Below are 6,000 nucleotides of genomic sequence, written 5' to 3' on the forward strand. Positions count from 1 at the left end.
ATCTATTTATGTTTGTTCAAACATGTCAAACGTTGTTTAGCATTAATCTTTTGGTCCATTTTTAACGTGAAACATCAGTAAACATCAGTAATATTTTCACACAACCTATCAAGTGTCTAGAATAAACGATTATGACAAAGACACTCTTCTCAGATTCATGCGCAGGCGCAAAAAATGAAGTGATGACGTGTCAACTTGTAAGCATTCTAATTCGGTCTGTATTCATGACAGATGCTTCCAACAACTTTCTAAAGATCGTTGACATCTAGTGGAAGCAGTAGGAGTTGCGAACTGAATCCTTTCTCACTGTGGTATCTTTAAAACAATGACACTAAATAGTACAGTCCCAAAATTCTCATTTTTTTAAAATCTATTTTTCACAGGTTTTTGCCTGCAATATGAGTTTTGTTATACTTACAGACACCATTCAAACTGTTTTAGAAAATTCAGAGTGTTTTCTATCCGAATGTGTTAATAATATGCATATCCTAGCTTCTGAGTTGGTGTAGGAGGCAGTTAAAAATGGGCACATATTTTTTTCAAAATTCTCAATACTGCCCCCGTGGCCCGTAGAGGTTAAGGACAACAAAGTCAAGGTATTGGAGTGGCCATCACAAAGCCCTGACAGTCCTATGGAAAATTTGTGGGCAGAACTGAAAAAGCGAACAAGGAGGCCAACAAACCTGACTCAATTACACCAGCTCTGTCAGGAGGAATGGGCCAAATTTCACCCAACTTATTGTGGGAAGCTTGTGGAAGGCTACCTGAAATGTTTGACCCAAGTTAAACAATTTAAAGGCAAAGCTACCAAATACTAATTGATTGTATGTAAACTTCTGACCCACTGGGAATGTGATGAAGAAATAAAAGCTGAAATAAATAATTCTTTCTACTATTCTGACATTTCACTTTCTTAAAATAAAGTGGTGATCCTAACTGACCTAAAACAGGGATTTTTTACTTGGATTAAATGTCAGGAATTGTGTAAACTGAGTTTAAATGTATTTGGCTAAGGTGTAGGTAAACTTCCGACTTCAACTGTAGTTCGCAGAGCAGTAGATCAAAGCATAGTTTTGTATTACTTACCCAAGGATATTTATTTGTAAAGTGTGTCGACTTTGGTGTCTATTTCAAACATTATGGCATGTTTAAAGGATGAGCATAAGAGTATTAAAAGGTGGATAAGATCACTATAAGTCTGGTCATGTGGAGAAGTGCAGCTATGGTGACGGGCAATTTACCAGTTTGGTAAGGGTTAGCATGAGGGATAAAGTTTCTCCTGTGTCGGTGAGTGTAGCTAGTAAATTTGAGTATCGTATCAATACAATGTGTTCTATACAGCTGTCAACATTTGACAAGGAAAGTACCACATAATTAAAGTCATTAACCAGATTACCCCGGATACCAGACTTAGATGAGTTATAACTCAAGTTGTCATTGATGAGAATGTTTAGACATCCATTCTGTATTGTAGTTGCATGACCAGAGACAAATCTTCAAAGGAAGACTCATATAGCCAGATTAGAGGAGTTTTTCAAGCACCATATGCTCCCGAAGTTGGCACTGCACAGTGAACACAAATCAGTTTTTGTTCATACCTTGTGGTTTTATTCCAATCAATAAATTGGGGGGGGGGGGGGCACTTCATCAGCGTCCTCGTCACGATTCCTGTCAGTACCTGTTTTCAGGGAAGCCAATGGTCCAAAAATATTCCACATCGTTCATACACACACTAGGCTGCCAGAATAGGTTATATTGCATACACGCTTTGCTCAAAGCAGCCAACTAAAATAATGTAGTTAACGTAAATTCAACACAACACAATTAACATTGCATTTTATCACGGGCACAGGAGGAATTTTTATCTGTGATGTTTAAATTATTTCTTACCCCCTTCGTAGTGTGGAGCTTCCTTTTCTGGCGAATGCAGGCCGGCCCATTTATCTTCCCCAACGTAAAATGGCAGCTGCCTGAGCATTTGCAATAACGCAACAATTAAAGTACCCTGAACAAAAATATAAACGCAACATGCAACATTTTCAAAGATTTTACTGAGTTACAGTTCATATCAGTCAATTTAAATAAAAACTCATTAGGCCCTAATCTATGGATTTTACATGAATGGGAATACAGATAAGCAACAGTTGGTCAGAGATACCTTAAAAAAAAGTAGGGGCATGGATCAGAAAACCAGTCAGTATGTGGTGTGACCTCCATTTGCCTCATGCAGGGCGACACATCTCCTTCACATAGAGTTGATCAGGCTGTTGATTGTGGCCTGTGGAATATTGTCCCACTCCTCTTCCATGGCTGTGCGAAATTGCTGGATATTGGTGGGAACTGGAACACGCTGTTGTACATGTCGATCCAGAGCACCCTAAACATGCTCAATGGGTGACGTATCTGGTGAGTATGCAGGCCATGGAAGAACTGGGACATTTTGAGCTTCCAGGAATTGTGTACAGATCCTTGCAACATGGGGACGTGCATTATCATGCTGAAATAGAAGGTGATGGCGTTTCGGATGAATAGCATGACAATGGGCCTCAGCCTCAGGATCTTGTCACGGTTTCTCTGTGCATTCAAATTGCCATCGATAAAATTCAATTGTGTTCGTTGTCCATAGCTTATGGCTGCCCATTCCATAACCCCACCATGGGACACTCTGTTCACAACGTTGACATCAGCAAACTGCTAGCCCACAATTGAAACCGGGATTCATCCAAGAAGAGCACACTTCTCCAATGGGCCAGTGGCCATCGAAAGTGAGCATTTGCCCACTGAAGTTGGTTACGACGCCAAAATGCAGTCAGGTCCAGACTCTGGTGAGGATGACGAGCACGCAGATGGGCTTCCCTGAGATGGATTCTGACAGTTTGTGCAGAAATTCTTTGGTTGTGCAAACCCACAGTTCCATCAGCTGTCCAGGTGGCTGGTTTGGCACATTGTCTGATGGCCCTGTCTGAAAAGTACTAGCCTCGGGCTAGCTTAATTTCCATCCCTTTTGACATCTGGTTATTTATGCTGCAGTAGTTTATGTGCCGGGGGGCTAGGGTCAGTCTGTTACATCTGGAGTATTCTCTTGTCTTATCCGGTGTCCTGTGTGAATTTAAATATGCTCTCTCTAATTCTCTCTTTCTCTCGGAGGACCTGAGCCCTAGGACCATGCCTCGGGACTACCTGGCATGATGACTCCTTGCTGTCCCCAGTCCACCTGGCCATGCTGCTGCTCCAGTTTCAACTGTTCTGCCTGCGGCTACGGAACCCTGACCTGTTCACCGGACGTGCTTGTTGCACCCTCGACAACTACAATGATTATTATTATTTGACCATGCTGGTCATTTATGAACATTTTAACATCTTGACCATGTTCTGTTATAATATCCACCCGGCACAGCCAGAAGAGGACTGGCCACCCCTCATAGCCTGGTTCCTCTCTAGGTTTCTTCCTAGGTTTTTGGCCTTTCTAGGGAGTTTTTACTAGCCACCGTGCTTCTTTCACATGCATTGCTTGCTGTTTGGGGTTTTAGGCTGGGTTTCTGTACAGCACTTTGAGATTTCAGCTGATATACGAAGGGCTATATAAATACATTTGATTTGATCTATAACTGACTTCACAGGTCATTTGATTAGACATGTACGACAGATGCACTTGTGAAACAAAACTGTTTGTGTTTTGTATGGGAAAACATTGACCCCTCAAGTCCTTTGTGAGCTAGCTAGCCAGCTAGTTAACATTAGCTCATCATTTGTGTTGTCAGACTTTTCCCCAGACTCCACGGGTGGTGACATGCTAGCTAATCCCCCAGGGTAGGGATATTTAACATTAGCTAGTTAGCGCTAATAACTAATTTTATGCACATTCGCTAGCATTTCACAGCTTGTCAGGAAAGTGAGACTACACCACAGTGAGATAGTGTGCAACGTTAGCTAGCTAACATTAACTAATGTAGCCAACCAAGGTGCCTAACTAGCTAGGGCTATAGCTTGCGACAGGATGTGTAGTTCTGTATGATAGCCACATTAGCGGCTAATTTAGCGTTTCATTTTGGGGGGGTAATTACAGGCAAATTAATTGGTAAAAGTTTACTTCTCAGAAAGAGATTTGCGCAGTTACCAAAACGTCACGCCAGGGTAAGCCTACACGAAACACAGACCTTATACGAAGTAGTTCTAATATCCCCTACGGAAAAATGAATGGTGGAAAAACTATTTGAACCATTTCCGGGTTTTACCGCTAGGTTTTGTGGGTATTATGACAGTTGTAGACTTCTGACCTGTGCATGGCAGTAATGGCATGTAAATCACTCATTACTGTGTTTTAAAGTTGGTTTAATAATACTTTCCTGTGGACATTTTGTCTCAAATTTTCTACGTCATAAGGACGAAGTATCAGCGGACAACCGGTAGAGTAAGTTCAAATGAAGTTTTTTCAACATTCTGACGTGTAAAGGGACGGTTCTGAATTTTTCCTAAGTATATATTAGAGACCAGTCCACACTAGGAATTGGGAGAGGCTAGACCTAGTTTAAGAGAACCCTAACTATAAAAAATATAGCTTAGTCAGACCACTACTACCATTCCAGCTGGCTGATAGGCGTTATTACTTACGTAGTGTAAAGCGTAGTACAGAGAATGTTTGACCAACCTTGACTTGGCGATACTTCCTCAATTCCCGACTTGAAAGACAACGCATGTCTTCTAAACTTCCATAGCTAGTTGCAGGGGGTTTGTTTGAATTTAGAAAATGCTCCGTTATTAAATTACAGTATATATTTTGTGCCATGAAGTAATCCAACAATGTGTACGCCACCATCTTGTCTATTTCAAATCTGCTGCATGTCATGAGCGCGACACAGAAATCAATCGTCACGTTGAATGACTCTCACCTGTCTCGATAAATGAGAATATTTTAAAAATACAACATGGTTGCGTACACATTGTTGGATTACGTTAATAATCATGGCGTGCAATGCCGTTTTGAAAATCTCAGAAGCTGCTGTACTTTCATATCAACCCAAACTAATTCTACAAATACAGAAGATACACTTACTGTGTGCCATTTTATCACAGATTCCAACAGAAGTGTTTTGCGGTGCAATTCCTGAGCTAATGGAAACTCTGGAGGGAACACAAAAAAAAAGTCTGCTCGAAGCGGTTTACCGAAAAACTTGTGGTAAAACAGCTAGCTAAAAGTAAGTGTATATTTTGTATTTGTTAAGGCATTTTTGGATGATAATTAAGTTGTGTTCAAGGTTTTCAAAATCGTATCGCTATCAAGGATCAATTGTTTCTAGATAGAGCGTCTCACACTTGACCTAATCATCTAATCAAAAGAGACGTGGAATGGCATTGGAGTCAGAAGGGCAAGCCCTATAATTATTTTATGACATAGGCCTACTGTCCGTGATTTGGATTCTCATAGCCTACTACCCACAGTATTAAATAGAACATTATATGATATCTGTGCTACTACCTACATGATTGTGTCAGTCAATAAAGTTATTGTAAGATCATTTGGACCTGAATTGACTGCTTTCAAGGTAATTTGGGTGAACTATCCCTTTAATGCTAACTTATAATTAGTAATGCAAATCATTTAATACCAATTCTTAAATTTGTTTGAGAGGCCAGAGAATATTACAGGAATTAAAAGCGTGTGACTGACTTCTCTTTGAGCATAATCACCACACCGCCCCGTACAAATTATCTTAGCAAAACCTCTATTTTTTATGTAATCAGTCTTCATTGAAGCTCATATATTTCCAATTTCACATTTACACTAGGTTTTCTTTAAACAGAGGGCTTTTAAGAATAGAGAGCATGCTGGGTTTGTTTCCACTAAGTTGATTGCTTGGGAATGGGCGACAGCACTTACCAGTGTAGAGCAGAGAATGCAATAGCTTTAGGCAGCCACAAACAGAATTTGATAATCAAAGCTATTCCCCTTCATTTTAAGACCACAACAAAGGAACAACATAACGTAGGCTATACATTATA

General features: G+C 40.3%; 1 long non-coding RNA gene across 1 annotated transcript; it reads left to right on the top strand.

The window, feature by feature from the left end:
- Positions 1-4,122: 4,122 nt before the first annotated feature.
- Positions 4,123-5,133, top strand: LOC115176044 (uncharacterized). The gene is made up of 2 exons (XR_003872144.1): positions 4,123-4,411; positions 5,074-5,133. It is a non-coding gene; the product is annotated as an uncharacterized LOC115176044 (long non-coding RNA).
- The last annotated feature ends 867 nt before the right edge of the window (positions 5,134-6,000 follow it).

The sequence above is a fragment of the Salmo trutta genome, chromosome 36 (assembly GCF_901001165.1).
Source record: "Salmo trutta chromosome 36, fSalTru1.1, whole genome shotgun sequence".
Taxonomy (NCBI): domain Eukaryota; kingdom Metazoa; phylum Chordata; class Actinopteri; order Salmoniformes; family Salmonidae; genus Salmo; species Salmo trutta.